The sequence below is a fragment of the Dreissena polymorpha genome, chromosome 15 (genome assembly GCF_020536995.1).
Source record: "Dreissena polymorpha isolate Duluth1 chromosome 15, UMN_Dpol_1.0, whole genome shotgun sequence".
Classification (NCBI taxonomy): Eukaryota; Metazoa; Mollusca; class Bivalvia; order Myida; family Dreissenidae; genus Dreissena; species Dreissena polymorpha.
In genome coordinates, this window is record NC_068369.1 from 39,279,178 (window position 1) to 39,290,121 (window position 10,944).

The window sequence follows — 10,944 nt, forward strand, 5'->3', positions numbered from 1 at the left end:
AGCTGTGCATTGGATGTTCGTCAGATGTTTAAAAAAGAAATGCATAGCTGTGTATTGGGTGTCCGTCAGATGTTTAATATATAAATGCATAGCGGTGCATTGGGTGTTTATCAGATGTTTAAAATAGAAATACATAGCTGTGCATTGGGTGTCCGTCAGATGTTAAAATAGAAACGCAAAGTTGTGCATTGGGTGTTCGTCAGATGTTTAAAATTTAAATGCACAGCTGTGCATTGGGTGTTCGTCAGATGTTTAAATTAGAAATGCATAGCTGTGAATTGGGTGTTCGTCAGATGTTTACAATTTAAATGCACAGCTGTGCATTGGGTGTTCATCAGATGTTTAAAATACAAATGCACAGCTGTGCATTGGGTGTTCGTCAGATGTTTAAAATAGAAATACACAGCTGCGAATTGGATGTTCGGCAGATGTTTAAAACAGATATGCACAGCTGTGCATTGGGTGTCCTTTAGATGTTTAAAAAAGAAATGAATAGCTGTGCATCGGGTGTTCGGCAGATTAAAATAGAGATGCACAGCTGTGCATTGGGTGTTAATCAGATGTTAAAAATAGAAATGCACTTCTGTGCATTAGATGTTCGTCAGATGTTAAAATACAGATGCACAGCTGTGCATTGGATGTTCGTCAGATGTTAAAATACAAATGCACAGCTGTGCATTGGGTGTTCATCAGATGTTTAAAATACAAATGCACAGCTGTGTATTGGATGTTCGTCATATGTTAAAATACAAATGCACAGCTGTGCATTGGGTGTTCATCAGATGTTTAAAATCGAAATGTATAGCTGCGCATCGGGTATTCGGCACATGTTAAAAATAGAAATGCACAGCTGTGCATTGGGTGTTAAACAGATGTTTAAAATAGAAAAATATAGCTGTGATTTGGGTGTCCGTCAGATGTTAAAAAAGAAACGCAAAGTTGTGCATTGGGTGTTCGTCAGATTTAATGCACAGCTGTGCATTGGGTGTTAATCAGATGTTTAAAATCGAAATACACAGCTGTGCATTGGATGTTAATCAGATGTTTAAAATAGAAATGCACAACTGTGCATTGGATGTTCGTCAGATGTTAAAATACAAATGCACAGCTGTGCATTGGATGTTCGTCAGATGTTTAAATACAAATGCACAGCTGTGCATTGGGTGTTCATCAGATGTTTAAAATAGCAATGTATAGCTGCGCATCGGGTGATCGGAAGAAGTTTAAAATAAATGCACAGCCGTGCATTGGGTGTTCATCAGATGTTTAAAATAGAAATACATAGCTGTGAATTGGGTGTCCGTCAGATGTTAATATAGAAACGCAAAGTTGTGCATTGAGTGTTCATTAGATGTTTAAAATAGAAATGTATAGCTGCGCATCGGGTATTCGGCAGATCTTAAAAATGGAAATGCACAGCAGTGCTTAAGATTATCGTCAGATGTTTAAAATAGAAATTCATAGCTGCGCATCGGGTGTTCGGCCGAAGCTTAAAATAGAAATGCATAGCTGTGCATTTGGTGTGAATCAGATGTTTAAAATAAAAATGCACAGCTGTGCATTGGATGTTCGGCAGATGTTAAAAACAGATATGCACAGCTGTGCATTGGGTGTCCTTTACATGTTTAAAATAGAAATGCATAGCTGCGCATCGGGTGATCGAAAGAAGTTTAAAATAAATGCACAGCTGTGCATTGGGTGTTCATCAGATGTTTAAAATACAAATGCATAGCTGTGAATTGGGTGTCCGTCAGATGTTAATATAGAAACGCAAAGTTGTGCATTGGGTGTTCGTCAGATGTTTAAAATATAAATGTACAGCTGTGCATTGGGTGTTCATCAGATGTTTAAAATAGAAATGCACAGCTGCGCATTGGATGTTCGGCAGATGTTTAAAACAGATATGCACAGCTGTGCATTGGGTGTCCTTTAGATGTTTAAAATAGAAATGAATAGCTGTGCATCGGGTGTTCGGCAGATTAAAATAGAGATGCACAGCTGTGCATTGGGTGTTAATCAGATGTTAATAATATAGAAATGCACATCTGTGCATTAGATTTTCGTCAGATGTTAAAATACAGATGCACAGCTGTGCATTGGATGTTCGTCAGATGTTAAAATACAAATGCACAGCTGTGCATTGGGTGTTCATCAGATGTTTAAAATACAAATGCACAGCTGTGCATTGGATGGTCGTCAGATGTTAAAATACAAATGCACAGCTGTGCATTGGGTGTTCATCAGATGTTTAAAATAGAAATGTATAGCTGCGCATCGGGTATTCGGCAGATGTTAAAAATAGAAATGCACAGCTGTGCTTTAGATGTTCGTCAGATTTTTAAAATAGAAAAATATAGCTGTGAATTGGGTGTCCGTCAGATGTTAATATAGAAACGCAAAGTTGTGCATTGTGTTTTCGTCAGATTTAATGCACAGCTGTGCATTGGGTGTTAATCAGATGTTTAAAATAGAAATGCACAGCTGTGCATTTGGTGTAAATCAGATGTTTAAAAATAGAAATGCACAGCTATGCATTGGGTGTCCTTTAGATGTTTAAAATAGAAATGCATAGCTGCGCATCGGGTGATCGAAAGAAGTTTAAAATAAATGCACAGCTGTGCATTGGGTGTTCATCAGATGTTTAAAATACAAATACATAGCTGTGAATTGGGTGTCCGTCAGATGTTAATATAGAAACGCAAAGTTGTGCATTGGGTGTTCGTCAGATGTTTAAAATATAAATGCACAGCTGTGCATTGGGTGTTCATCAGATGTTTAAAATAGAAATGCACAGCTGCGCATTGGATGTTCGGCAGATGTTTAAAACAGATATTCACAGCTGTGCATTGGGTGTCCTTTAGATGTTTAAAATAGAAATGAATAGCTGTGCATCGGGTGTTCGGCAGATTAAAATAGAGATGCACAGCTGTGCATTGGGTGTTAATCAGATGTTAATAATATAGAAATGCACATCTGTGCATTAGATGTTCGTCAGATGTTAAAATACAGATGCACAGCTGTGCATTGGATGTTCGTCAGATGTTAAAATACAAATGCACAGCTGTGCATTGGGTGTTCATCAGATGTTTAAAATACAAATGCACAGCTGTGCATTGGATGTTCGTCAGATGTTAAAATACAAATGCACAGCTGTGCATTGGGTGTTCATCAGATGTTTAAAATAGAAATGTATAGCTGCGCATCGGGTATTCGGCAGATGTTGAAAATAGATATGCACAGCTGTGCATTGGGTGTTAAACAGATGTTTAAAATAGAAAAATATAGCTGTGATTTGGGTGTCCGTCAGATGTTAAAAAAGAAACGCAAAGTTGTGCATTGGGTGTTCGTCAGATTTAATGCACAGCTGTGCATTGGGTGTTAATCAGATGTTTAAAATAGAAATGCACAGCTGTGCATTTGGTGTAAATCAGATGTTTAAAATAGAAATGCACAGCTATGCATTGGGTGTCCTTTAGATGTTTAAAATAGAAATGCATAGCTGCGCATCGGGTGATCGAAAGAAGTTTAAAATAAATGCACAGCTGTGCATTGGGTGTTCATCAGATGTTTAAAATACAAATACATAGCTGTGAATTGGGTGTCCGTCAGATGTTAATATAGAAACGCAAAGTTGTGCATTGTGTGTTCGTCAGATGTTTAAAACAGATATGCACAGCTGTGCATTGGGTGTCCTTTAGATGTTTAAACTAGAAATGCATAGCTGCGCATCGGGTGATCGAAAGAAGTTTAAAATAAATGCCCAGCTGTGCATTGGGTGTTCATCAGATGTTTAAAATAGAAATACATAGCTGTGAATTGGGTGTCCGTCAGATGTTAATATAGAAACGCAAAGTTGTGCATTGGATGTTCGTCAGATGTTTAAAATACAAATGCACAGCTGTGCATTGGGTGTTCATCAGATGTTTAAAATAGAAATACACAGCTGTGCATTGGATGTTCGGCAGATGTTTAAAACAGATATGCACAGCTGTGCATTGGGTGTCCTTTAGATGTTTAAAATAGAAATGCATAGCTGCGCATCGGGTGATCGAAAAAAGTTTAAAATAAATGCACAGCTGTGCATTGGGTGTTCATCAGATGTTTAAAATATAAATACATAGCTGTGAATTGGGTGTCCGTCAGATGTTAATATAGAAACACAAAGTTGTGCATTGGGTGTTCGTCAGATGTTTAAAATACAAATGCACAGCTGTGCATTGGGTGTCCTTTAGATGTTTAAAATAGAAATGCACAGCTGTGCATTGGGTGTTAATCAGATGTTTTAAATAGAATTGCACAACTGTGCATTGGATGTTCGTCAGATGTTAAAATACAAATGCACAGCTGTGCATTGGATGTTCGTCAGATGTTAAAATACAAATGCACAGTTGTGCATTGGGTGTTCATCAGATGTTTAAATAGAAATGTATAGCTGCGCATCGGGTATTCGGCAGATGTTTAAATAGAAATGCACAGCTGTTCATTGGGTGTTAATCAGATGTTTAAAATACAAATGAACAGCTGTACATTGGGTGTTCGTCAGATGTTTGAAATAGAAATGCATGGCTAGATCGCGATTGGTAAAATACATTTTGTTGAAAACTCAAACAACACATTCGTGATCGAACTTCTGTATTTTAGATTGTAATTTTAAGTATGTAAGAGAATTTGCATATTGTTTCCCTTAATGATCAAGGTTAAAGGGACCCGTTAAAACGAGCCAGGTAAATCAGTATTTATTAAATTTAAACGCACATATCACTTTTTCGCCAGAGACCCATTTGTCTGATAATATGATTGCTTTACTGAATCAAGATTTTTCAAATTGGCTTATATTTATCTTATTTGGGAACAATATCAGAAAATGAGTGTCTATTTTGAATACAAACTAATTTAAATTTCGATGTCATTAACTATTCACACGATGAAAATGGCAGGTACAACTGTTTTAATATTGAAATGAAAAACAATGCATATTCATTTCTGAATGTTTATGCGCCAAATAATAAAACACTACGAAATTCGTTTCTAAAAATTATTTCAGAAATACTAAACTCTCAGGGCATCAAAGTAATAGGTGGTGATTTAAATGAAATAAACAAAGCCATTGATAGAAAATCTACATCGAACACTTAAATAAATATTAACTCCAACCTTCATAATTGAATTTACAATAATAACTTAACATATACAACAGCAAAACTAAACATTTGGTTTTCAAATTACTTTGTACAGATATGCGTCAGTTTAAAATCCTGTTTAAACAACATGTTCTAACACGGACATGTTGCTTGAACAAGGGATGTTTGTAAAACATGCATGCCCCCCATATGGGCTGTCCGTTGTAGTGGCAGCCATTGTGTGAATACGATTTTTGTCAATGTGACCTTGACCTTTGACCTAGTGACCTGAAAATCAATAGGGGTCATCTGCGGGTCACGATCAATGTACCTATGAAGTGTCATGATCCTAGACAAAAGCGTTCTTGAGTTATCATCCGAAAATCATTTTACTATTTCGGGTCACCGTGACCTTGACCTTTGACCTTGTGACCTCAAAATCAATAGGGGTCATCTGCAAGTCATGATCAATCTACCTATGAAGTTTCGTGATCCTAGGGGTATGCGTTCTTGAGTTATCATCCGAAAACCATTTTACTATTTCGGGTCACCGTGACCTTGACCTTTGACCTAGTGACCTCAAAATCAATAGGAGTTATCTGCGAGTCATGATCAATCTACCCATGAAGTTTCATGATCCTAGGCTATGCGTTCTTGAGTTATCATCCAGAAACCATTTTACTATTTCAGGTCACCGTGACCTTGACCTTTGACCTAGTGACCTCAAAATCAATAGGGATCATCTGCAAGTCATGATCAATCAACCCATGAAGTTTTATGATCCTAAGCGTATGCGTTCTTGAGTTATCGTCTGACAACTATATTGAAGAAGCTACTAAATAGCCAAGACCGGAAGTTTTTTCGTGATTTATTTGATATACTTGCTAATTGGCCTAAACAGGCTTAACGGGCTGATACAAATGCTAAATAGAGCGAATGTTTTTGCCCATTTAATATTCTTATTTAATATGCTAAACAGGTTCAAAGGGCTGCTTTATAGGTTAATATGGGCTAAATAGGTTGTATATTTCAATCGACGTACTAAACGTGCTAAACAGGTTATTCCATAGGCTAAAAAAGCTTAATAGGATGTTATAATCTTGCTTAATGGGCTAAACAGGCTTAAGAGGCTGTTAAATAAGCTAAATATGATGTATGTTTCAACTTATGTACTAAAATGGCTTAATAGGCTAAATAAGCTAAATAGGATGTATGTTTCAACCTATGTACTAAATAGGCTAAATAGGCAAACTTCACACACGTGGAAATCGCACGCAATCTTATGTCTTAATGCTTTTTCACGGGTGAAATTCAGAAAAATAATTGTTGCAAACCTTTGTCGACTTAATTTGTGGCCAGTTGTATCCCTTGTTAGTATAAATACTATAATTACATCAAAAAAAAAATCAATACTCGAGCCTGTCATTTTGACTATCTTAAAAACATAGACCACATTTATTCAACTTCACTTTTGACTTTGTTTCGGTAGAATAGTAAGGATTAGCGATTTACTTACATAGTAGGTTCGTTAAAATTATTGGTGAGGGGGGGGGGGGATGCGGAGAAACACGTTAATGCCAATACATGAGAATGAATGAAGATGAAATGGAAAGAAATTAAACGAAGCATAACATTTCTGGTGAATATTTTGATTGTGCTTATACATGGAACATCACCAAAAGGGAGTATTATAGTATAACTGACACGTGACATGTACTGTAAAACGCTCATGCAGTAAAGTTAAATCGATTGGCAATTGGCTTCGAATATTTGCTTACATGGTACTCGGCGAAAAAGGGCTTAATGCATGTGCGTTAAGTAAACGATTAAGTGTCTGGATTTTTGCTAACAAGAGACTTCCTTAAAACGAAAATACAATTACATAATAAGGTGTCGTCCCTGATTGGCCACTGCAGATTGCACAGGCTAATCTGGGACGACACTTTACTCACATGCATTAAGCTCCGTTTTCCCAGAGCGCAACTGATACCTACCGGTGGTTCCTAGCTCCAATTTCTTTGAGAACAATACTCCATGCGCCACAACTGATGTGCGGTTAAACACTTTTTAAATGATGGTGCCTTCGGAATGACCCGACATCCATAGTAGGGTTGTGTACTTTAGTATTATATTAGATCACGGAGTGTATATTGATCTGGAGTCCGTGATCAGATTGACTAAATGTTTCCTGGTAATTTCTTTACATAAAGTAAATGTCCTCAAATAAAAACAAACATGATGACACATCACTGCATTTTAATCAGTTCGTCCCATTAAAGAATATTCCTACCATAAACTCTTAGTAAATAAAGTCGGAGCTTGACCAGACCTTTTGACTTCGTAAAATGACCTATATCAATAGCTTATGAAACGCCGGGGGCATTTTTTCCTGCCAGTAGGTCCGATGGATAAATCCGAGTTTTTCACATTGGCTGATTTGAGAGAATTCCTCCCCAGAAGATTGGTCATATTGCTGCGTCCTATTCGAGATGAGTTGCTGAGTACTGCTTATGTAATGTAACACTGGTAAGTGTAGCAAATTCATAAGAAACATAGACACGGATTTCGGCCCAGGTGCAATTACGCACTAAATTCTATCTCGAAGAATTCCAGGGTCAGTACTCGGTCAGATCTCAGTCAGTAAATCGTAAGGGGAAGAGAGAATAAACTTTCTATGAACGCATTATGGTGATAAGACAGTATTGCTTTCAATTTATAAAAGAACAGAAAGGAGATTAGATAAGATATTTTATCAGATAGGATAGGAGAGCATTTAGGAGATCATATAGGATGGATTATAGGAGATTAGAGATTATATAGGAGATAAGAGGATTTAGGAGATATTTTAATATATTAGAAAAGCAGAGCAGAGGGGAGAGGAGAGCAGAGATAATACAAGAGAGAACAGAAGAGAGAAGGGAAGAGAGAAGAAGAGAGAAGGGAAGAGAGCAGAGAAGAGAGAAGAGGGAAGAGAAGAGAGAAGAGAAGAGAGAAGAGAGAAGAGAAGACAGAAGAGAAGAGAGAAGAGAAGAGAGAGAGAGCTCTCTCCTCTCTCCTCTCCCCTCCTCTCTCTCTCTCCTCTCCTCTCTCCCTCTCCTCTCTCCTCTCTCTCTCCTCTCCTCTCCTCCTCTCCTCTCTCTCCCCTCTAGAGGATCTCTCTCTCCTCTCCTCTCTCCTCTCCTCTCTCCTCTCCTCTCCTCTCCCTCCCTCTCCTCTCCTCTCTCTCTCTCTCCTCTCTCTCTCTCTCTCTCTCTCTCTCTTTCTCCTCTCTAATATCCTGTCTATAGAATATCCTACATAATATAATATATAATATAAAATATGTAATATTTAATGTTATATTTAATCTAATATAATATATCTTATAATATAACATCCTCTAATATATAATACATAATAAAATATATAAATAATATCTAATATAAATATTTTTTTATAATATAATATATCCTATAATATAATATATAATATAATATATATATATATCTATAATGGGTCTGTGGCAAAAAAAAGAAATATGTGCTTTTTAATTTAATAAATACTGATTTACTCTGGCTCGTTTTAACGGGTCGCTTTAACCTTGATCATTAAGGGAAACAATATGCAAATTCACTTACATACTTAAAATTACAATCTAAAATACAAAAGTTCGATCACGAATGTGTTGTTTGAGTTTTCAACAAAATGTATTTTACTAATCGCGATCTAGGTATGCATTTCTATTGCAAACATATGACGAACACCCAATGCACAGCTATGCATTTGTATTTTAAACATCTGTTGAACACCCAAGGCACAGCTGTTCATTTGTATTTTAAACATCTGATGAACATCCAAAGCACAGTTGTGCATTTCTATTTGAAACATCTGATTATCACCCAATGCACGCCCATGCGTTTCTATTTAAACATCTGACGAACACCCAATAAACAGCTGTGCATCTGTATTTTAACATCTGACGAACATCTAATGCACAGATGTGCATTTCTATTTTTAACATCTGATTAACACCCAATGCACAGCTGTGCATCTCTATTTTAATCTGCCGAACACCCGATGCACAGCTATTCATTTCTATTTTAAACATCTAAAGGACACCCAATGCACAGCTGTGCATATCTGTTTTAAACATCTGCCGAACATCCAATGCGCAGCTGTGCATTTGTATTTTAAACATCTGATGAACACCCAATGCACAGCTGTGCATTTGTATTTTAAACATCTGACGAACACCCAATGCACAACTTTGCGTTTCTATATTAACATCTGACGGACACCCAATTCAAAGCTATGTATTTCTATTTTAAACATCTGATGAACACCCAATGCACAGCTGTGCATTTGTATTTTAACATCTGACGAACATCCAATGCACAGCTGTGCATCTGTATTTTAACATCTGACGAACATCTAATGCACAGAAGTGCATTTCTATTTTTAACATCTGATTAACACCCAATGCACAGCTGTGCATCTCTATTTTAATCTGCCGATCACCCGATGCACAGCTATTCATTTCTATTTTAAACATCTAAAGGACACCCAATGCAAAGCTGTGCATATCTGTTTTAAACATCTGCCGAACATCCAATGCGCAGCTGTGCATTTCTATTTTAAACCTCTGATGAACACCCAATGCACAGCTGTGCATTTAAATTGTAAACATCTGACGAACACCTAATGCAAAGCTGTGCATATCTGTATTAAACATCTGCCGAACATCCAATGCGCAGCTGTGCATTTCTATTTTAAACCTCTGATGAACACCCAATGCACAGCTGTGCATTTAAATTGTAAACATCTGACGAACACCTAATGCACAGCTATGCATTTCTAATTTAAACATCTGACGAACACCCAATGCACATCTTCGCATTTCTATATTAACATCTGACGGACTCCCAATTCACAGCTATTTATTTCTATTTTAAACATCTGACGAACACCCAATGCACAGCTGTGCATTTATATATAAAACATCTGATGAACACCCAATGCACAGCTGTGCATTAAAATTGTAAACATCTGACGAACACCTAATGCACAGCTATGCATTTCTAATTTAAACATCTGATTTACACCCAATACACATCTGTGCATTTCTGTTTTAAACATCTGATTAACACCCTATGCATAGCTGTGCATTTCTATTTTAAACATCTGACAAACACCTAATGCACAGCTATGCATTTATATATCAAACATATGACAAATACACAATGCACAGCTATGCATTAATATATTAAACATCTGATGAACACCCAATGCACAGCTGTGCATTTAAATTGTAAACATCTGACGAACACCCTATTCACAGGTATGCATTTCTAATTTAAACATCTGACGAACACCCAATACACAGCTGTGCATTTCTTTTTTAAATATCTGATGAACACCCAATGCACAGCTGTGCATTTGTATTTTATACATCCGACGGACATCCAATGCACAGATGTACATTTCTATTTTAAACATCTGATTAACACCCAATGCACAGCTGTGCATTTCTACTTTAAACTTCTGCCGTACACCCGATGTGCAGCTATGCATTTATATATTAAACATCTGATGAACACCCAATGCATAGCTGTGCATTTAAATTGTAAACATCTGAAGAACAGACAATGCACAGCTATGCATTTCTAATTTAAACATCTGACGAACACCTTATGCACAGCTGTGCATTTCTTTTTAAACATCTGATGAACACCCGATGCGCAGCTATGCATTTCTATTTTAAACATCTAAAGGACACCCCATGCACAGCTGTGCATATCTGTTTTAAACATCTGACGAACACCCAATGCACAGCTGTGCATTTAAA